Source organism: Ochotona curzoniae, unplaced genomic scaffold, assembly GCF_017591425.1.
Source record: "Ochotona curzoniae isolate NIBS_2020 unplaced genomic scaffold, NIBS_Ocur_1.0 scaffold_4701, whole genome shotgun sequence".
NCBI lineage: Eukaryota > Metazoa > Chordata > Mammalia > Lagomorpha > Ochotonidae > Ochotona > Ochotona curzoniae.
In genome coordinates this window covers 50,832,565-50,856,189 of record NW_024467122.1, presented here as the reverse complement: position 1 = coordinate 50,856,189, position 23,625 = coordinate 50,832,565, and the positions used below count along the sequence as shown (strand labels likewise).

At 42.1% G+C, this 23,625-nt stretch overlaps 1 protein-coding gene across 1 annotated transcript in view; it reads left to right on the top strand.

Moving 5' to 3' along the window:
- The first annotated feature begins 444 nt into the window (after positions 1–444).
- TTBK2 (tau tubulin kinase 2) overlaps positions 445–23,625 on the top strand; it is a 140,562-nt gene continuing 117,381 nt past the window's right edge. Inside the window, exon 1 of the mRNA XM_040968369.1 lies at positions 445–610. The gene's annotated coding sequence lies outside the window, so the exon portion shown is untranslated. The remainder of the gene's footprint in view (positions 611–23,625) is intronic.

The following is a 23,625-nucleotide window of genomic DNA, read 5'->3' as shown; positions in this document are numbered from 1 at the left end:
TGCTCCTTTCCCGGTAACTCGCCCTCTCAGGCAAACGTGAAGATAGCGGCAATTCTCCGGTGGGGGGCGGAGACGCTCTGCGCCCGACTCTCCGCCCCCTCCGTGATAGGCAATGGGAACAGCCAACCGTGGCTGCGGGTTCGGAACGCATTCTCCAATCAGCACCTGCGGTGGAGAGGTGGGCGTGCGCACTGGCGGGGCAGGTGGGCTAGGCTGTGCTAGGTTGCGAGGAGGGGGGAGAATAACGTCGGGTCGGGTCAGCGGGCGCTGCAGTAGTCGCCGCAGCGGCGATGGGAGCGGTGGGGACTAGGCGGCGGCGGCGGCGGCAGGAGGAGGAACAGGGGCTGGCACTAGAGCAGCGGCTGAGGGAGGCCAGCAGCCACAGTAACGGCAGCAGCAGCCGCCGCCGCCTGTGAAACGCGGACGGTACCTGAGGGGGGACGATCCAGCCGGCTGGCCCTCGAAGCCGCGCTCGGGTCCCGCCGCAGTCGGCGGCGGGGGATGGGCAGGCGGCGACGGTCCCGCCTGCAAAGGGTTGTCCCCTACCGGTCCTGGCCCTGACCTGGACCCGAGCCCTCCGCCCGAAATCCCTGCGTCCGCCACGGCCCAGGTAGGACACACCCCCCACCCCCTGCCCGTCCACCCCCAGGGAGCCCTTGGGAGCCCCGACTCCGCCCTCCCCGAATCCTGACCCCTGCCTCCAAGGGCCGCACCCCTCGCCCAGTGGCCAGACCCTGGAGTAAGGAGGGGATGGGGACCCCTCCCCAACCCCGAGGCTCGGAGGTCTCTGCCCACGCCTCAGACTTGGTCACTTTCCAGCTCTGAGACCGTTCTGCTTTCTCTTCCCCTCATTTCCCTTCCTCACCCACCCCGAGGTTCTGGGTGTCTTCCCTGAACTTGGAAGGGTCAACGAAGCGCCGTTCTGTTTCTGTCTCTGGGTGACCCACATATCACCCAGACTGGAGCCAGGACCCAGATTGCCCCGTGGATTCTGAGGCAATAGGAGCGCGTCTTTCCCAGCCCGTTGGAGCCTGGTGGGAAGGGGGCCTGGGACCGTGCAGTCCGTGTGCCGTGTTGTGGGTGTTGTGGCGAGGTACTGGAGTAATGATCCGAGAGATTTGTTCGTCATTCGCTTCGACAAAGATGATGAAGTTGACACCCTGGGATGCCGTGGGAGGGACAAAAGCCTGCACACACATCTCCTGTCACATCAGAGAAGTCAGCCAGCCAGGGAAAGCCAGGGTGCTTTATCTTACCAAGGAAGTTAATTTTGATTCAGCTGTGGCTGCGTTCGAGGTAGAATGACATTGAGTTGTACTTTGCTTTGAATTAAAGTTGAGAGGAGGCAGCAATGCTGGGATTGACTCTTCTCTCCCCTAGCTTTAGAAACGTGCTTTTCTTGATGTTCTTTGGAGGAACACTTTTCATCTATGGAGGATATGAAGGTGTTTCTTATTTGGTAAAAACTGTGTGTGTGCGTGAGTGTGAGATTGTGAATGAGCACGGGTTGTGCCCACTGAGGATCCACTCTGGTTTGTTACAGTGTTGATTGACCACTTTGTAACAGTTGCATTGGTGTCTAAACACTGATTTGCCAGGGAGACCTGAAAGGTGTTTGTTCTGTTCTCTTTTAGCCAAGTGGAATACAGTGACATTCATTTAGTCAGGGAGAAAGGGGAGTGATTTTGTAGAGATTGAAAGTTGTATATTACTTCCTACCTTCCCCTCACCCCCCATTTAAAAAAAAAAGCAAACAGTATTGATGGTGAATACAACTTAATGTCACAAATATTGAAGAATTGTTCCTTTGTTTATGCATTTTTGAAAGAGACAGAGAGAGACAGTCAAAGAGAATAGAGAGACCTCCCATTCACTGGTTCACTCCATAAACAGCCAGGACTGGGCCAGTCCAAAGCTAGGATGCTATAACTTCATCCTTGTCTTCCTTGTGGGTTGCAAGGGCCCAAGTAGTTGGACAGTCTTTCCCTGCTTTTTCAGGTACTTTAGTAGGGAGCTCAGACAGCAGTGGGCCAGCCAGCCAGCATTTGAGCTAGAGCTCATCTGTGATGCTTGGCATATCAGGTGATGGCTTAACTTGGTGTGTACCATGTTGCCTGTCCCTGAAGAACTGTTTTTATATCTAAAAATGTTTCAGTGTGTGTACTTGGATGGCATATTGTAGTTTATTCAAACTGAACAGAATCTTTAGCTTATGTTTTCTTATGTGATACATTTTAATGAAGGTACTAAAAGGGATGCTTGGGATAATAGCTGTAAAGGAAAGGTTCATTTATTTTTTAAAAAGATAATTTATTATTGGAAAGTCAGATTTGCGGAGAGGAGATACAAAGATGTTCTATCTGTTGGTTCATTCCCCAAGTGACTGTAACAGCCAGAGCTGAGCTGATCCGAAGCCAGGCGTCTGGAGCTTCTTCTGGGTCTCCCACATGGTTACAGAGTTCCAAGGCTTTGGGCCATCCTTGACTGCTTTTCCAGGCCACAAGCAGGGAGCTGGAAGGGGAAGCAGAGCAGCTGGGATACGAACTGGCACCCATATGGGATCCCGGCATGTGCAAAGCAAGGACTTTAGCCACTAGGCTACTGTGCTAAGCCAAAAGAAAGTTTCCCTCATATTTTTCTCTTAGGAATCTCAGGATATTCTTTTTCCTCTTAGTTTTATACATGTAAAAGAAATGGAAGTTTCTGGCTTCATTAATTTAATTTATAGTATCAAAACAAATTTGATCATTAGTTGGGGGCTGACTAAAAATAATGTAGCTTGCTCATCAGATTGTACTATAGTTAATACATAGTTTGGTGAATTTCCTAGTATTATGTTATATATATCTTTAGATATTTGTGGTTTAAAAACTTTTTTTGAAATAGTGATTATTTAAATGCCTTAGAAGCCTCATGAACTTAGAGCCCATTTGCTTTAGCAAATTGAACTCAATTATGTAATGCTTCAAGTATCATTAAATGAAATGTTAGAAGTTAAATTTGTTTACTCGGTATTTTACATCTAAAATGCATTAAAATACAAGAGTGATGTGTTGTTGCATTTCTCAAAGTAAATGAATACTACAGAGCTGAGTTATATGTTGCTATGGCATTTAAATTTGATGGGTGAAGGCAATTCATTTAAAAAGTAATATAAACAGAGGACAACTTGATTTCAGCTCATGAGAGTTCATGAGCTGCAATCATCCAGCTAAGACACGTCCAGATTTGTAATCTTCGGAAAGTATGAAATAATGAATGTTTGTTGCTTTAAGAAAAATCTGTAATAAGGGAAAATGTTTAGTGACCATTATAGAACTAGTGGAGGCCAGGCTGACCAGAAAAATGCAATAACCCTTGAGAACTGGTAGAAAGTATAGCTTTATTCCCTCTCCACTTTTATCTGTTTTTTATTTGAGATGCAGAGACACACAAACACAAGAGTCAGTTCTCATCCTCTGGTTCATTCCCTAGCCAGAGGTCAGAAGTGAGGACCAGTAGCCCAGTGTAGGTCTCTTGTGGGTCACGTGGACCCAGCCAGCTGAGATATCACCAGCTGTCTTCCAGGGTGCACACCTGCAGGAAGCTGGAATTTGAAGCTCAACTAGGATTTAAACCCAATAATCCAGAATGGGATGTACGTTTTTCAAGGGGCATCTTAACTGCTGGACCTTCCACTTAAAACAAAACAAAACAAAACAAAAACTTCGATAAGGAACTTTTTTGTATACCTTTTTAAAATTACTATTTTATGATACAGTTCCATAGGCTCTGAGATTTCTCCTCTAACCTCCCCAAGTCCTCTGTTCCCACCGATTTCCCCTACATTACTACAATACTATAGAAGGCACATTTTTTTAAAGTTTTATTTGAAGGATATGAAAGAGAGATACAGACATGGAGACAGACACTGACTAACTTCTGGTTCAGTCTCTACATGCCTGCAATAGCAGGTGCTGAGCCAGGCCAAAGCCAGAAGTTTAGAACTCAATTTGTGACTCTCATGTGCTGATAGGGACAAGTTGCTTGAGCCATCACTCGTACTCCCAGGATGCACATTAAAAATATTGTTTGGAAACAGTATTGTAGTATAACAGATAAAGCCACTGCCTGCGATGCCAAAGAACAGCTGTTCATATCCTGGCTGCCCCACTTCCAGTCCAACTCTAAAACCAGTAGAAGATGGCCCAAGTATCTCTCACATCCACATCTGAGACTGGAAGAAGTTCCTGGTTCTTGGCTCTGTCCTGGTCCAGCCCTGGCTGTTGTAGCTATATGGGAAGTGAACCAGCAGATGGAAGATCTCTGTCTCTTCTCTCTGTAACTCTGTAGACACACACACACACACACACACACACACACACACACACACACACAGGTTTATACACACACACAGGTTTATACACACACACACATATATATATTTAGATTTATTTATTTTTATTGGAAACATTTACAGAGAGAAGGAGAGACAGAGAGGAAGATCTTCCATTTATTGATTCACTCCCCAAGTGATTGCAATGGCTGGTGCTGTGCTGATCCAAATCCAGGAGCCAGGAGCTTATTCCAGGTCTCCTGTGTGAGTGCAGGGTCCCAAGGCTTTGGGCCATCCTCAACTGCTTTCCCAAGCCACATGGCAGAGAGCTGGAAGGGAACTGGAACAGCCAGGACACAATCCAGCTTGCAAGATGAGGACTTTATCCACTAGGCTACTGTGCCGGGCCCTAAATATGTATTTTTTTTTATTTTATTTTTATTGGAAAGGCGGATATACAGAGAGGAGGAGAGACAGAGAGGAAGATCTTCCATCCGATGATTCACTCCCCAGGTGGCTGCAACGGCTGCAACAGCTGGAGCTGAGGCAATCCGAAGCCAGGAGCCTCTTCTGGGTCTCCCATGCGGGTGCAGGGTCCCAAAGCTTTGGGCCGTCCTCGACTGCCTTCCCGGGCCATAAGCAGGGGAGCTGGATGGGAAGCGGGGCTGCCGGGATTAGAACCGGCACCCATATGGGATCCCGGGCGTGCAAGGCAAGGACTTAACCACTATGCCATTCCGCCGGGCCCTAAATATGTATCTTTAAAGATTTATTTGTTTTGCTTGAAACAGTTACAGAGAGAGGGAGAGATCTACATTCTGTTGTTTCACTTCCAAATGGCTGCAGAGGCTAAAGCTAGGTCAGTCTCAAGCTGGGAACCAGGAGTATCTTTCAGGTCTCCCACGTGAGTGCAGGGTCCAAGGCCTTGGACATTATAAGGGAGCTGGATTGAAAGTGGAACAGCTGAAACTTGAAGCAGTGCCCACGTGGGATGCTGGTACTGCCGGTGGAGGATTATCTTGCAAGGGCACTGTGACTATGGCAGCTCCTAAATAAATGTTTAAATAATTTTTTTTTTAAGCAGAAACACACACACAAGACACACAGAGGGTGAGGGAGAGAGAATCTTCTGTCTATTGGTTCACTTCCCAAGTGGCAAACAGGACTGGGCTAGTCCAAAGCTAGGAATTTCATCCAGATCTCCCATGTGGGTGGCGTATGCCCAGGTGCTCGGGTCATCATTTGCTTTGCCGGGATCCAGCAACAGAGGAGCTTGCCAGGATTGCAAAACTTGGCTTAACCTCCTGCACTGCATGCAGTCCTGTCCTCTTGCCCTGCTCCTGAGAGCTGTGTGATCAGGAAGCTGGAATTGGAAGTGGAGTGGGGTCTCAAACTCAGGCACTCTCCTGTGGGGTATGAGTGACATGGTAACTGCTTTACCACAGTGCCCGCTCCCAGAATTTCTTTTGTGCATATGTGGCAAGCGGGCTTTTAAATCAGGCAGTGTTTTTTGGAATTAGTGTAGTCATGCATTCTTTGTTACGTTTTTGTTACATTCTTCGTTGTTACATTCTCAAAGCTGAAGCTATTTGTGCTTATTTACTTTGATTTATCTTGTTGATATTTCAGAATATCTTCAATGTTTTTAGATTTTTGCAATTAAACATATTTTATGCTGTTTTACTTCCTTGCCATCTTATCTGGGTTATCCACTATATTCTAAATAATAATGATAGTTGTGATAGTTTTTTCCTCTTAGCCACAGAGAATAGACTCTTTGGTGCTGAAAATACCCTGTGCTTTTAAGTTAAATATCTTATTTCTATATTTGCTTAAAAGGAACCTTTAAGTTCATTTGAAAAAAGTTGAATTTGGGGGGGCTAAATTTTGGTTAGAAATATAACCAATATTATCACTTAGAAATAGTTTATGTCCTCATTAGATTCTACTAATTCTTGATTGTAGGTTTAAAACACTGATTGAAATTGTTATGAGAATTTACATAATGTGAATATTTTGTCAGAAAATTTTATCTTCTAAGTAGATGATTTTTAAAAAAGATTTATTTGTTTTTATGGGAAAGGCAGATATACAGAGAGAAGGTGAAACAGAGAGGAAGATCTTCCATTTGCTGGTTCCTCCCCAAGTGGCTACAATGAATGTCTGCAATGTCCAGGAGCCAGGAACATCTTTCAGGTCTGCCACATGGGTTCAGAGACCCAAGGATTTGGGCCATCCTCAACTTCTTTCCCAGGCCACAGGCAGGGAGCTGGATGGGAAATGCTGCATCTGGTATTAGAACCGGGGCCCATATGAGAACCCAGTGTGTGCAAGGAGAGTTGTTTAGCTGCTAGGCTACGGTGCCTGGCCCATAAATTGATGATTTTTGAAAAAGATTTTGTGTATTTGAGAATGTGTAAGTACTAGTTCACTCTCCAGAAGCCATCAATAACTAGAGCTGAGCTGAGCTGGGCTGGGCTTGGCTTGGCTTGGCTTGTCTGTACTGGACTGGGCCAGGCTGGGCTGAAACCAGAACCCCAGAACTCATCTTGGTCTCTCATGTAGATGGCAGGAACCTGATCACTTAGCCATTATCACAGCCTTCAAGAGCCTTGCGTTAATTAGAGCCAGTGCTTAACCCAGATATTCTGGGTTGCTGACATTGCAGCTGGAGGCTTAGTGTGCTATACCGTAGCACATGCTTCACATCTTGGATTTTTTAAAACCTGTATATAAGTTCCTTGGTGTTTTTGAGATGTTGTGGTTGTTTATTGTTGGATTATAGGAATTTATTTTCTTTTCAACTAAGGGAAAACTTCCCAGGGTAAATATTGGCTGTTACTTGAAAAGAATCTAGGATTTAGTAGTGTCTTCCGAAGAATAGGAGGTAGTAAGTAGCTTCTTGGCTCTGTTTGGCAAGTTATGAAGATTTAACCTAACCATGTTTTTTTTTTTAAAGATTTATATATTTTTATTGGAAAGGCAGATATACAGAGAGGAGGAGAGACAGAGGAAGATCTTCCGTCTGCTAATTCATTTCCCAAGTGGCTGCAATGGCCAGAGTTGAGCTGATCCGAAGCCAGGAGCCACCTCTGGGTCTCCCACGTGGGTGCAGGGTCCCAAGATTTTGGGCCATCCTCAACTACTTTCCCAGGCCACAAGCAGGGAGCTGGATGGGCAGTGGGGCTACTGGGATTAGAACTGGCAGCCATATGGAATGCTGGCGTGTTCAAGGTGAGGACCCTAGCCACTAGGCCACCAGCGTGGCCCGGAACATCTTCTCCATCTCTCTTCCTCTCTGTACTTCTGACTTTCCAATAAAAATAAATAAATCTGTTAAAAAATCTAACATATTAAGACAAATCTAGTTCTCTGTTTAACTTCCTTAGCTCTATTAGTGAAAGCATTACCAATTAATTAGACCTAGGCTCAGAATTCTTAAAAAAAATTTGTTTAAATATGTCCTTTGTTTCTCTCAGTTCTACTTTTATGAAGCCTCTTTCCCTTTTCCACTGCCTTAACTCAGCCTCCCAGCCTTTGAACTACCGCGTGGATCATCTGTTCACTGATTAAATGCTAGTTAAGTATCTACTGTGTTGCTGTATTTGGGGCCAGAGATTCAGCAGTGAGCAAAAGAGAAATAACCTCCTCACTTTTGGAAATATAAGATAGTGGAAGAAGACATTTATAGAACAAGGAATTACATACGTTCCCAGCATTTTGAAGGAAAAATACACACCCGTGCATCTAACAGACCCAAGAGTTAAGAGGAGGGTTCAGGGAAGACTTTCCCTGTGCTTTTTTTTTTTTTTTTTTTTATCAGCCATAGTTTGTTCTGTGTACTCATCAGATTTAGAGGTTAATGATTGTATTACAGGTAGAATTAGTTCAATAATGTAAAAATAAATGTTCTAAAATTGAAAAAATTTATAAAAACTGTGTTCACACCAGTGCAAACGCAGTTTTAGACACGTTATTTCAGATTACCAGGCTGCTGTGAAAAGTTTCATCCCAGAGAGTCCACCTGTTTCTTCAAAGTGGGTTTCAATTTTGGGTTCTTCCAGGCTTCAGTTACTTAACCACTGGGTTCAAACTATCAGGAGCTAGGACTAGGTATTACCAATAGCAAGGCTGGATGTGGTTACAAGAAAAAGGTGTTCCAGCAGTTACCATGTCTCTGTAGCTAGGATAGTCCTTATAGGTGATGCATTAAATAAAAGTACAAGTAATTAGGATATAATTTGAATTTAATATCTTTGTATGTCAAAAAATAATCATAAACCTATGTATAGACACACACATATATAAGAGCCTATTACACTCTTACACCTGATTTGTAATGTAGAAAATTGAATTGGTACAATAATATCTAGTGTATTTTTAAAAAAGACATTATATTTTTTTTAGATTTATTTTTATTGGAAAGACAGATGTATAGAGAAGAGGAGAGACAGAGAGGAATATCCTCCATTTGGGGAGTGCTGATTCATCCCCCAAATATTCACAACGGCCAGAGCTAAGTCGATTCTATGCCAGGAGCTTCTTCCGGGTCTCCCATGTAGGTGCAGGGTCCCAAGACTTTGGGCCATCCTATCCTAGCTTCCCAGGCCACAAGCAGGGAGCTGGATGGAAAGCAGGGCCACCACGACACAATCCGGCACCCATATGGGATCCTGGAATGTGCAAGGTGAGGACTTTAACCACTACACTACCGTGACAGGCTGAAGACATTGTATTTTGAAAGTCAGAGTTAGAAGCTAAAAAAAAAAAAGAGAGAGATGAGAGAGATCAGCTTTTCATCTGCTGCTGTTATTAACTCCCTGGGTGACTGCAGTGTCCAGTGCTGGGCCAAGCTGAAACAAGGAGCCAGGAGCTTCAGCGGGGTCTCTCACATTGGTGGTAGAGATCAGGACACTTAGGCCACCTTGCAGTGCTTTTCCCAAGCTGTTTCAGAGAGCTGGATCATAAGTGAAGCAGCTAAACATGAGCCCTTGTCCAAGTGGGATGCTGGTGTTGCAGGTGGCAGCATTAACCTGCTATGCTGCAGTACCATTCCCTATTTACCATTTCTTATAAAAACTAAACACATTAGCACAAACTGTTTATTGGCATCCATATGAAGGCAGAATTTATTTTGATTTCCTCTGAAACTTATCATAAGACTTTATATAACTTGAATTTTCTTTGCCTGATCTTTTTTTTAAAGGGAAATTAACTTAAAATCATTTTAGGGTGAAGGTTATCATAGAATAGGTTCTCTATTTTTTAAATTTGTCATAGTGGGAGGGAGCATCATAACATAAAGCTGTATTTTGTTGATTTGGTTGCAGTCGGGTTGCTCAAGAATGGACTAGCTTAGAGTTTTCTATATAATCCACCCATACAAATTGCACTGTACTATAAGGGAAGAATTTGTTTCTGTGTGTTGTTAGTATGGTAGTCAGGGAGAGAAGAACTCCATTGTTTACACTCTGTTCTGTTGTTAGTAATGGTAACCATACTGACCAGTAAAGTTTGTATGCACTTTAAAATCTAGTTGTTTTATTTGAATGGGAGAAATAGATACATAGAGAAAGGCAAAGAACATCTCCCATGCAGTGCTTCATTCCCCAGATGCCTGCAGCTGCTGTGGCTGGGCCAGGTGAAGCCGGTGCTTGGGAGCTGCTGTGGGAGGCAGGGACCTGAGTATTTTGAGTCATTACCTTCTTTTCCCTTCTCACCTCACGTACCCCACCCCTGCCTCAAATATGGACATTAGCAGGAAGCTTCAGTTGAGGGCAGAGCTGGGAATTGAAACCAAGTACCCCAACATGGAATGTAGGCACTTCAGGCAATGTCTTAACTGCTGTGCCAAATGATGGCTCCCCTCTTCACTTTAAGAGCTATTTAACTTGGTTGAAACTAGTTATTGAGGTCAGGGATATTCCATGCTATTTAGAAATATAATTTAGAGTGATAGGCTGGCATTGTGGCATAGCATTTTAAGCCACCACTTGTGATGCTAGCATACCATGTAGATGTTAGTTTGAGTCCTGGGTGTTTTCCCCTTCCAATTAGTTCCCTGTTAATGCTCCTGGGAAAGCAGCAAAACCTGGTCAAAGTACTTGGGCCCCTGCCACCCATGTGAAAGACCTGGATGAAGCTCTGGCTTCTGCCTGGCTCGGCCCAGGCTGTTGTGGCCATTTAGAAGGTGAACCTGCAAATACGAGGGTTCATTCATTCTTTCTCTCTTTTTCCAGTTCTCTTTTTTCCTATCCTCGTTTTCTTCTTCCTCATCCCTGCGCCCTGTATTTCTCTCCCCCTCTGTAAATCTGCCTTTCAAACAAACAAACAAAAAACAAACAAATAACTTATTTATTGAGCATTTGAAGTTTAGGATAATTCACAAATCTTTTCATTGACTCTTCAAAGAGGCTTTTACTAAGACAAATGGGGAACAATGAAAATGTCAAATTCCATTGAATTTTTTATTCTTTAGTCTTATCTTATTTCTGTTTTTCATATATTAAATGCCTTGAAAAATTTAGCTGGTCTTTATAAATTTGTGTATATAGCCATCTTGTTTTATCTTAAATGTAATGTTTTAGATACTTTTATAACATAAAAATGTTTTAATTGTAAAATTTATTTTGCATCTTAATACATTTTAATCAAGTTTAAATATATATGTATATATTTTTCAGTACTATTTATATAATAGATCATGGTTAGTTTGAAAGCATCCTGCCTCTTGCTTTGATAATTGGAGGCATTTGATGAATAGTTTTTAACACATTTAGAAATATGATTTAGACATGCTTTTTTTGTTCTTAAAGATTTATTTATTTACTGGAAAGTCAGATATACAGAGAGGAGGAGAGACAGAGAGGAAGATCTTCCGTCCAATGATTCACTCCCCAAGTGAGCGCAACGGCCAATGCTATGCCGATCCAAAGCCAGGATCCAGGAACCTCTTCCAGGTCTCCCACATAGGTGCAGGGTCCCAAAGCTTTGGGCCGTCCTCAACTGCTTTCCCAGGCCACAAGCAGGGAGCTGGATGGGAAGTAGAGCTGCCAGGATTAGAACTGGTGTCCATATGGGATCCCAGGGCGTTCAAGGCGAGGACTTTAGCTGCTAGGCCATGCCGCCGGGCCCGACATGCATTTTTTTTTTCAAAGCATGAAATCTCCCTGAGCTTTATAGATACAAGTAGAAAATGAAACAATCTATAGAGAAACATCTCAAGACAGTATGGGTGTAACAGCCACAAACTAAAAGAATAAACAGGATAAAAGTACAAACAATTTTTGTTATTTTTATTTATTTATTTTTATTGGAAAGACAGATTTACAGAGAGGAGAGACAAAGATCTTCCATCTGCTGGTTTACTTCTCACATGGCCGCAACAACAGCCAGAGTTGAGCCAATCTGAAGCCAGAGCCTCTTCCAGGTTCTGCCGTGTGGATGTAGGATTCAAAGGCTTTGGGCCATCCTTAACTGCTTTCCCAGCCTCAAGTAGGGAGCTGGATGGAAGTGGATCAGCTGAGACACAAACCAGGATCTTTACGGGATACTAACGGTGCCAGGTGGAGGATCAGTCAGTTGAGTTGTTGCACTGGGCCTTAACAACATTCTTATCTTCTTTTGGTACTCAAATAACATAAAGGAGGGTGCTTCAAAAAATTTGTGAAAGTCTGTGCTGTGGTTGGTGAAGCACGAGCATCCTGTATGGTTTGGTTGCTGCTTACTTCACTTCCGATCTGGCTTCCAGCTTCCTGCCAGTGCTTCACAGAGGCAGCCGACGTTGTCCTAAGTGCTTGTGTCCCTGCTGCACATGGAAGAGACCTGATGAGAGTTCTTTTTTTTTTTTTTTAAGATTTATCTTTTATTTGAAAATCAGATATACAAAGAGACAAAGAGGGAGATCTTCCATCCATTGATTAACTCCCCATTGGCCGCAGTGTCTGAACTTGGCTGACTCAAAGCCAGGAACCCAAAACCAATTCTGGGTCTCCCACAGGGGGTGTGGGGTTCCAAGGCTTTGCGCCGTCCTTCACTGCTTTTCCAGGCCACGAGCTGAATGGGAAATAGGCTGCCAGGATTAGAACTGTTGCTCATATGAGATCCCGGTGTGTGCAACGTGAGGACTTTAGCCAATGGGCTACCATGCTGGGCTCCTGATTAGAATTCTTGGCTCCTGGCTTCAGCCTGAACCAGTTCCAGCCAATGGGAATATTTGGGAAGTAAATCAGAAAATGGAAGATGTTTCTCTCTTTCTTGCTCTCTATCTTACCACATGAGCCCAGGGACATAAGGACTTGAACAATCCTCTGCTGCTTTCCCAGGCCATAAACGGAGAGTTGGAGTGGGAATTGGAGCATTTGGGACACAAATTTGTATATATACTGACTCTGCATATGGAAGATTAGTATACTGTGCTACCACCCAGCCTTTCAAAATAAACCTTTTTTTAAAACTTAGTGTGTTACACATGGTGCAGTAGCCTAGTGGCTAAAGTCTTTGTCTTGCACATGTCGGAATCCCATATGGGTGCCAGTTCTAATCCCTGTGGCCTCACTTTCTATCCAGCTCCCTGCTTGTGGCCTGGGAAAGCAGTCAAGGACAGCCCAAAGCCTTGGGACCCTGCACCCATGTGGGAGACCTGGAAAAGGCTCTGGGCTCCTGCCTTCAGATCGGCTCAGCTCTGGTTATTGAGGTCACTTGGGGAGTGAATCAAACGGATGGAAGATCTTCCTCTGTCTCTCCTCCTCTCTGTATATCTGACTTTCGTGGGTGGGATAGGGGGCGTGGTGAGGGTTGATTACGGTGGGTTGTGAGACGAGGGCGCGTAAGACGAGAGGGTTATAACTTGATTCCTGAGAAAAAAGTCAATCTTAAAAATCAATAAACATCAAAAGACTCAACCCGCGTCTGCGTGTGCCAATAAGTGGCTAAAGTCCTCACCTTGAATGTCCCGGGATCCCATATGGGCACCGGTTCTAATCCTGGCAGCTCCACTTCCCATCCAGCTCCCTGCTTGTGGCCTGGGAAAGCAGTCGAGGATGGCCCAAAGCCTTGGGACCCTGCACCTATGTGGGAGACCTGGAGGTAGTTCCTGGCTCCTGGCTTTGGATCGGCATAGCATTGGCCGTTGCGCTCACTTGGGGAGTGAACCATCGGATGGAAGATCTTCCTCACTGTCTCCTCTCTGAATATCTGCCTTTCCAATAAAAATAAATAAATCTTTTAAAAAAACTTACTGTGTTCATAAGAAGTTAGAAGTTGTATATATGTGCAGGTAGGACTATTTCTGTACTCAATCTAAATTTCTGCCTATTTGCAACTCTTGGATTAGCTGTGTTTTTTTAAAGATTTATTTTATTTTTATTTCAAAGATATACAAAGAGGAGGAGAGACAAAGAGGAAGAGCTTCGTCCAATGTTTCACTCCCCAAGTGACTGCAATGGCCAGACCTGAGCCAATCCGAAGCCAGGAGCAAGGAACTTCCTCCGGGTCTCCCACGTGGGTGCAGGGTTCCAAGGCTTTGGGCCATCCTTGACTGCTTTCCCAGGCCACAGGCTCGGAGCTGGATGGGAAGTGGAGCTGCCGGGATTAGAACCAGCACCCATATGGGATCCTGGCACGTTCTAGGCAAGGACTTTAGCCACTAGTCTATCACTCCGGCCTCTAACGTGCTTTTTAAAAAATACACCTATCTTTTTTTTTTTTTTTAATTTGAATGGCGTGGAGTGAGTGGTTAAAGGAAAAGATTTTCTGCTTACCTAAATCCTGCAGTGGCCAAGGCAAAACCAGGAGCAGGAATCTCAATCCTAGTTTCACATGTAAGTGACTGCTCCTGGTAACGTTTTCTGCTGCCTCCTAGTGTGACAGTGATAGGAAGCTGGGATCAGGATCAGAACGGGGGCTTGAACCCAAGCTCTGCCATTTGGGGCACAGACACATCAAATGACATCTCAACTGCCGTGCCAAATACGCACCCCCATTTTGTGATTTTTGTGTTCATAATGTTCTTGCTTTTCTTTATAGATTATCTACATTTGCCTACTTAACATAGTTTGGTTTATTGTTTTTTTTTTGTTTTTTATTTTTTAATTTTTTTAGTTTTATTTTAAATTTTATGTAAATAGATATTGTGTAAATTCTTGTTTGCCCTTTCCAGGGTTGTCTGTTTGATTCATTAATTTCGAATAGTATAGCAGTAGTTTCTTCAATATGATAATGTTCCCGAAAGATTTTTGTATTCTAATCCATGAAACTTATAAATATGTTAACTTTATGACACAGGAGGGATTTTGCATGTGTGATTAAATTAAGCTATTGAGATGTGTCTTTCTTGATCATCCAGGTGATCCCGTGCAATTCCAACAGTCCTCATAATAGGGAAGATGAATTACTGTATCAGAAATAAGGAGATGTGACAGTGGAAGCAGGGGACAAAGAGGGCGGGGAGAGACAGAAAAGAGGTTTGAAGATGCTATGCTGCTTGGCTTTGAAGATAGAAAGATGGAGCTATGAGCAAAAGAATGAAGAGGGCTTGTAGAAGCTGGAAAAGACGAGGAAGTAGATTCTGTCCTAGGGCTTCCCGAAGGAAAGCAGCCCTGCATTGCATGACTTGAGCCTAGTGCAAGGCCAAACTTCTGTCCTCTAGAACTAGGTTATAACTTGTACTGTTTTTGCTGCTTAGTTTGTCTTAATTTTTATGGCATCTATCCTTGCTGGACATTTAGGGTGTTTCTGTTTTTGCTGTTTATGGTTTGTAGTGTATGCATATTTTCAGCTTTGTTTTATAACACAAAGTTATTTTCAAAATATATCCCTAACAATAGTGTTGTACAAGAGATCTCACATTTTAAATTTTTTCAGTTACTTCTTTGATATTAGCTGTGTTGATGCTTCCTTTCCTTATGTAGGTGGGTACTTGAAATTTGCTTCATTTCAGAGCACATTTTGAACTAATTTTTACTCTTTTCAACCTAGACTAGAAATAAGATAGTGACATTGGTTTAATGTTCTTTGCTTTTTGGTGAACTAATTTTGTTAATTTTAGAAGCAAATTGTAACATACAAATGCTGTAATTTAATTTGTAATCATAATTACAGAGTAATAATTTTTCTCTTGCTGACAAGAACTTGTTTTAAAGGTTATTTATTTAAAGATGTATTTTATTTATTTGAAGGGCAGAGTTACAGAGAGGGGAAGAGAAAGAGAGAAATCTTCCCTCTGCTGATTGACTCTCTGAATGGCTACAACAGCCAAGGGACCAGGATGAAGCCAGGAGCCAGGAGTTTCTTCTGGGTCTTACACAAGGATGTGGGATCCCAAGCACTTTCCATGTTCCACTGGGTTTTTTGGGCTATTAGCATATTAGCATATTCCACTGTATTTCTACAACCATATTCCACTGTTTTTCCCAGGTTATTAGCATATTATCAGGGAACAGGATCAGACATTGAGAAGCTAGGACACAAATTGGAATCTGTGTGGGCTGTTGGCATTGCACATGGTGCCTTAGGCCGCTACACCACAGACCCGGGCTCTGACAAAAACATTTTTTGTATGAGTTTGGTAAGTAGTTGTATTATAGGGTTCAATCTTGGACATTTAGGCATACATGGTAATTTCCATTTAGCAGCATGCAAATAGTACAGGGATTGTTCTGAAGTACGTTTGGCTATGAATGTGACTGTTTCTTCTGTTGGCTGAGGACCATGTGAAGAATGACTATTTGGCCTAGCAGTTGTGTCCCACATTGCAGAGCCTGAGTTCAATGTCCAGCCCTGGCTCCTGATTCTATCTTCCTGCCAGTGCAGACCCTGGCAGGTTGGGTTCCTGAACCCACATAGCAGGCCTGGATTCCAGGGTGCTTGGGACTATTGTAATATGGAAGCTTTGTCTGTCTCTTAGCCTGTCCAATATTTAAATAAAAATGAAAAAAGAGAAACATGAAAAATAAACTAATTATTACTATTATTTATGAGGGTTCTTCCAAAAGTTCATTAATAATGGAATTAAAAGATGTTTATTTTGATGCCTAAAACACTGAAATCTTTGTCTAGTTTTTTCAAATAACTTGTATTTCATGAACTTTTTCACATAGTGTACATTAATACTTTTAGTCTCAGTCTTTTTCTATTTAGCAAATATTTCTGGTTATTTTTTTTTCTTACCACATATTATTTTACACTTACAAATTGAATCTCCATTTAGTGTGTCCTATTCATATTTTGACCTTCCTTCGGATTGTTTGGCAACATTTCCAGGTTTAGCATCATTATCAGAATTTATTAGCATGACTTTTACTCCTATTTTAAATAATTATGGATATTGCCAAGCAAGAATTTTTAAAATTTCTCTCTAGCGATAAGACCATTTAAGTAATTAGTCTTACTGAAAAAATGAATCCAAAATAGTTATTGACAATATTGGTAGTATATTCAAGTTTTTAAAATGTTTTAGATATAGTCCATGTTGTGGAATCATGAAGGAACCTGTCTGTGGTCAGTTATAACTTGGAGGAACTGTTACCCCATACTCATGAAGCCTGGTGTGTAGTTACCTATTGCTGCCTAACAGAGGTCCCAAATATTGTTGTCTGAAAGCCACAGTTTTTATTGTTTCTCAGTATCTTTGGATAATGATTTTAGGTGTGACTCCCATGGGTGTTCTGTTTTTGGGTCAGTTATAAGCTGCAACCATCATGAGATCCAGCTGATGGAGGATCTTTTTGCAAGCTTCCTCTGGTGGTGGTTGGCAGGATTCTTGTATGTGGTTGGACTGAGGGCCTTATTTCTTTGAGAGCTGGATGATAGCTGTTGTCAGCTAAATCATGTTCTAGCAGAAACTGCTTTAGTTCTTTGCTGTTAGTCTTTCCATGGGGCAGTCTGAGAGCTTCTTTCACTAGAGCAAGCAAGTACAAAGATTAGAAAGACAAAATACAAGCACAGATGTCACAGGCATTTGTAACCTCTCTAGTAGAGTATGTTTTATCACTTTTACTTTACTCCCTTCATTAGAGGCGGGTCACTAGATCGCATAGCTTCCATCGAGGAAGGGATCGATTTCAGGAATAGGGATCATGTGGAGCCATTTTAGAAGCAATTTACTTTACCTGGATATCTCGTAGTATTCTGGGCCTTCTTAACTGGGACAAGTCTATTCTTAGATATATTTCAGTGTTCTGAAGAACTCCCCAGAATCTGTTTCCAGACTTATTCTGATGTTTATTCTGGGATTCAGGCCTTGTGTTTTGTTGACTTGAAGATCCCAGTTCCATGTTAGCTGTTGATACTTTTTTTTTTTTTTTAAGATTTACTTGTTTTTATTGGAAAGGCAGATATAAAGAGCAGGAAAGACAGAGAGCCCAGTTCCTTGCTAGCTGTTGATACTTTTTAAACACTTATTTGTTTTTATTGGAAAGGCAGATATAAAGAAGAGAGACAGAGAGAGATCTTCTATCCGCTGGTTCCCTCTCCAGGTGGCCACATGGCCAAAGCTGAGCTGATCCAAAGCTAGGAGCCCAGAGCAGCTGATGATACATATTAAAAGCTAAGTTATATATTGTAGCAGAAGTTGCCTCAGTTCTTTGCCGGGTGGAACTTTTCCCAGTCTATCCATATTGTGAGGTAATAATCATTGTTGTAAAACATAAGTTTTGAGTTCTTTGTTATGTAGCAGTGGGTAAGTATATATACCAGGCTTTGTAGGTATAGGGCAATAGTTCTCAAAGTTACATACAGCCAACTTCCATTTCATTCTATTATATTTCCCCCTGTTGATTTAGCGTGATATAGTGAAAATTATTTGGCTTTTATAATTACATCAGAGGTTATGTAAGACTGTTTTAAATGCACTTTGCTATTAAATGTATTCACTTTGTTGTATAGCCATTATTACTGTCTAACTCCAAAATTTTTTTACCTGCCAGATGGAAATTCTTTGTCTTTTATAGTCTAACTCCTTATTTCCTCTCCTCTCCCCTGTGTCCACCATTCTACTTTTTATCTCTAGCAGTTTGGCTATGCAAGGTATCTATTATAAGTAGGTATCCTTTAAGCTGCCTTATTTCACCTAGAATAATGTTTTCAAGATTCATTCATGTTATGTTTATGTAGTATGTCTCATAATTTCCTTCCTTTAAAGAATATTCAATTTAATTATATATTGTATTTTGTTTATTCGTGTTATCATGAATGTGGGTATACATATATCTGAGTGAATCCTTGCTTCCAGTTCTTTGGAGTAAACTCCTAGAAGTGAATTTACCTTATGGTAATTTGATAATTATTTGAGGGCCCCCTGAAACTGTTTTTCACAGCAGCTTGTCACATTTTATATTCCCATTAGCAGTCCACAAGGCTTTTAGTTTTAGTTTAGTTTTTTTTTTTTTCTTAATTTAAAAAGCAGAATACAGAGAAGACAGACAAGAGCATCTTTCATCCACTGGTTCACTCCCCAAAAAGCTGCCAGAGTAGGGGCACAAACTTAAGCCATCCTGTGTTGCTTTCCCAGGCCATAAACAGGGAGCTGGATCAGAAGTGGATCATCTGGGACTCAAACCAGTAGCCATATGGGTTTCTGGCACTACAGGCTAAGGCTTAGCCTACCTACTCTATGATGGTGCCAGCCCTAACTTCTACTATTTACACTTTTTTAAAAAGAAGATTTATTTTCTTTTATTGGACAGGCAGATTTACAGAGAGAAGGAAAGACAGGACTTTCATTTGCTGGTCAGGAGCTTTTTCCTGATTTCCTACTTCTGTGCAGGTCCCAAGGATTAGGGCCATCCTCCAATGCTCTCCCAGGCTATAAGCTGGCAGCTGGATGGGAATTAGAGCAGCTGGGACACAAACCGGTGCCCATTTTGGATGCTGGCACTTGCAGGCTGTGGATTAGTCAGCTGAGCCATCATGCTGGCCTGAGGCCTCTATTATATGGATAGTGACCCTTGATTTACAAAGTTTTAAATTTGGTGAAATCCTGTTTGCTTTTAATTTTGCATGTTTATTTTGATGTTATATCTAAGTAATTATTGCCAAACCTGCTGAAAGACCAATGTGAAGCCTTCAGGTGTCTCAAGCCTGTCAAGGCAGTAGATAACAATAGGATACGTGCTGCCTGAACTTATTTTCCAGGAGAAGGTCACTTAGAGTGTGCCTGTGGTTGAGTCTGACAAGGAAGACCAGCCCATTAGAAGATTCTAAGGAGTCTCTTTGATGGCCACTTGAGGTCAGTTGTGATGCAGTATCCCACAAAGAGTATGCTTAGTACCTAGAAGGGGGTCAAGTCAGTACTCAGCCTCAAATGCTTCCTAATCCTTGTGTCTCGTGGTGGAGTAGGGGATTCTGGGGCTCTGGAAGCTTTAGCTGAGGCTTGGTCCACATGGAGGGGACATGTAAACAATATTAGAAATAAAAATAAAATAAACCAAAAAACCAATCAAAGCAAAACAAAGCAAAAACCATGGAGAGGACGCTATGCAGATGGAGCTCGCTGAGCCTGCTGAGCGCAAGGATGTGGCCGTCCAGGGAGTGAGGTGACAGCAGGGTGGAGAGGAGGGAAACTGCCTGGAGATAACTGGAGTTGGGGTACTGTTGAGATTGGTTGCAAGGGCCAGCCCCAGTGCTTTCTGTATGTAATATTTTTAAGACATGAAGAAAAACTTTAAAAAATCTGTGTTATATGTTTCATATTTATTTTCATCTGCTGGAAAGGCAGAGAGAAAGACAGAATGAGAATCTTCTGTCTGCTGTTTCACTCCCCAAGTGCCTGTAACCAGGAGCCAGAAACTCAATCTAGGTATATTATGTGGGTTTTGGCAACCCAGTTAATTGATTCCTTTGCTACTAGTTCTACCAGTGGCAGGAAGCTGGAGTTTGGAGTAAGAGCCAGGTATTAATCCCAGGGCTCTGATTGGGAACATGATTGTCTTCATTGCTAGCTAAGTGCCCATCCCTAGTAATGTTATATCTTAATTTGATTAGGCCAGTATTCAGTTTTGAGTTATTATGACTCTATGAAAATGCTTTTAACATCTATGCAGTGATATGTAATGGGAGTATCTGTCTTTCCCTTGCTAATTTTTATGTTCCTGGAGTTAGTGATAGTCAGGTTAGCTTCCTGATCACTAATTTATTTCCAGACTTTCCGTTGGTTACATAAATCTCTACTCAGTGCATTCATGTTCATGAGGGTGTTTAACCAGTGACATTATGTTTAAGAAACCCTCTCTGGAGGTTTGTGACTTCTAGTGTACAGTGCTGTTCAGCTGGACTGTTGTATATACAGCTGCCCCCTTTGTATATACAGCTGTCCCCCTTAGCTTTCCCTTTGCAATTGCATTTGGATTTGTTTGTTTTTTTTTTTTAACTCTCCTGATGTACTCTTTACTGCATGGGGTTTGTGTAATTTTATTTCTTATTTATATCTCTGGATGGAACACATTCTCAGTATGGAAAATAAAGATATTTAAACCATAGATATCTGGAAATATCTGTATTCTTTCTTCACACTTGACTGAGAGTTTGGCGAGTGTAGAATTCTAGATTCGAAATGGTTTTTCCCTTAGAATGTTTGAAGGTGTAGCTTTTTTGTTTTCTGACACCAAGCCTTGCTGTTGAGTTGCTTGTGATCATTCTGATTCTTTATGTGAAATGATTTTTTTTTTCTTTCTTTTTGGAAGTTTGTAGAAGTTTTTTCTTGAAATTCTGAAATTCTTCTAATGGATCTCGGCATAAATCTCTTATGCTGGATACCTGATTGCTGAATTAGGAAACTTGGGTGTTTCAAGTTGAAAAAATTTCTTGAGGTTCTTTTCTGGGGGGAGGTTATTTGGGAGGCTATTCTGTGTCCTTTATCTGATCTTTTATTCTGAAGTTGAGTCTTCATGACTACTCCTTTGACTTGGTCGTCTTTTTTATGTCTTTATCTCTACTTTCTCAGTTGACAAAAAGGTGGGCATTTGATGTACTGCTTAAGATATCACTTGGGATGTATGTGTCCCATATTGTTTCAAATCCTGACTGCTCTATATCTGTCCCAGCTTTCTGCATATGCACATCCTGGGAGGCAGCAAGCAATGGCTCAGTTACTTGAACCCCTGCTGTCCATATGGGAGATCCCTGATGAAGTTCTGGGCTCCTTGCTTTGACTTGACCTGACTTGGCTATTGAAGACACTTGAGGAGTGAATCAGCAAGTGGAAGATGTGTCTGTTGTTACTGCCTTTCAAATAAAGTAGAAATACTATTAGAAAAAGATAACAGTAAGAATGCAAAACATGTCATATTGTTCTTATGGATTCAGTATCCATCTTAGGATATCAGTGAGAGGGTTTTTTTTTAAGGTTGTTTTTTTTTTTTTAACTTTTCACCATTCGTGATTTTATGACAAATACTTTACACCCTTGATTCTTTCCAGTCAGAAGTTCTTTGAGACGATGCTGTTGACTTTGGCCAATTGGAGAATGCAGCCATCTGACTCACCTATCCTGCGAGTGGTCCCACAGATAGTGTAAGTTTCAAGCTAGAAGGAGAAAGCTGAAGTTCTTTAATTAATATAAAAAATACATTTTATCTGAAAGGCAGAGCAAGAAGTGGGGGAAAGAAAGGGAGATAAAGAAAGAATGAATCTTCCATTTGTACATTTTCTCCCCAAAAACCCTAATGCCTGAGCTAGGCCAAGCTGGAAGCCAGGAACTCCTTTTCGGTCTTCAATATGGGTGGTAGAAACCCAAGTTCATGCGCCATCACCTGCTGCAACCCGAGGAGTGCTTCAGCAGAAGGTGGAGTAGATTAGAATCAGAAGTAGAGTAGTCACCGATTTGGGATACAGACACAATTAGCCACAACTTAACTGCTGTGTCACCTGCCAGCCCTTAAGGATTTTTTCTTTTTAAAAAAATTTTTTCTTAAAAACACATTTTCCTTTTATTAGGTCATAGTATCAGAAGTGGAGCAGCTGAGATCCAAACCTGGAGCCCATATGGGATGCCAGCACTGCAAGCAGAGGCTTAACCTACTAGGCCATATTGCCAGCCCTGAAGTTTTACTTAGACTGTTTCCTCATAGTTTTGCAGATTTTTTTTTTTTAAGTTTTGTTTGTTAATCTGTGGTTATCTGTTTTTAAAAGTGAAGCTGTGGGATTTTTTGGTAAGTGTGTGTGTGTGTGTGTGTTCTGACAGTATTCCTCTTTATAGCCTCATTTGTTGACTGACTGTTCTCTAGTTTTCCCTAGGAGTGCATGGGGGAGAAGGGAATGAAGTACACTCTTTAAGTTTTACTTTACTCAGTTCCTTTCTTTTTGGTAGAATATGTTCCCTCGGGCCTGGTGTGGTAGCCTAGCAGCTAAAGTCTTCCTCACCTTGCATGCACTGGGATCCCATATTGGTGCCAGTTCTAATCCCAGAGGCCCTGCTTCCTATCTAGCTCCTTGCTTGTGGCCTGGGAAAGCCTTGGGACCTTGTTCCCGTGTGGGAGACTTGGAGGAAAGCTCTTGGCTCCTGGCTTCAGATTGGCTCAGCTCTGGCTGTTGCAGCCACTTGGGGAGTAAACCAGCAGATGAAAGAGCTTTCACTCTGTCTCTCCTTCTCTCTATAAACCTGCCTTTTCAATAAAGAAATAAATAAATCTTTAAAAAAAGATAAACTGATTTCAAGAAAGTATATGACATTTGAGATCACTAGCCTGTCTTAAAAAAGTTGCGTATTATTTCGTTCATATGAAATTCAGAAAAAGCCATAACTGTAGTGACAGAGAACAGATGAGGGTTAGTAATATTCTGAAATTAGATTGTGGTTGACAGTTAGTCTTATGAATCTGCTACAAAACACTGATTCAAAATGCTGAATCTTGGGGCCAGGTGTGATGACTTAGTGGCTAAACCCTCGCTTTGCACATGTTGGGGTCCCATATGGGCACTGGTTCATGTCCCGGCTGATCCACATCATATCTAGCTCCCTGCCTGTGTCCTGGAAAAGTAGTAGAGGGTGGCCCAGGGGCTTGGGACCCTGAGCTTGTGTGGGAAACACAGGGGAAGCGCTTGGCTCCTGGCTTCAGACTGGCTCAACTCCAGCCGTTGTTGCCACTTGGAGATTGAACCAGCATACAGAAGATCTTTGTCTCTGTCTCTCCTCCTCTCTGTAAATCTGACTTTCTGACAGAAATAAATATAAAAAAAATCCAGAACATGCGTTTAAAAAAATAGAATGGTGAATCTTGTGATATCTGAATTACATTTACGTGAGAAAAGAGCTTCAAATTAGTTGGCCATATTTGTGTGGCTCTACTTCAGGATTTTTACACTTGATCTTAGCC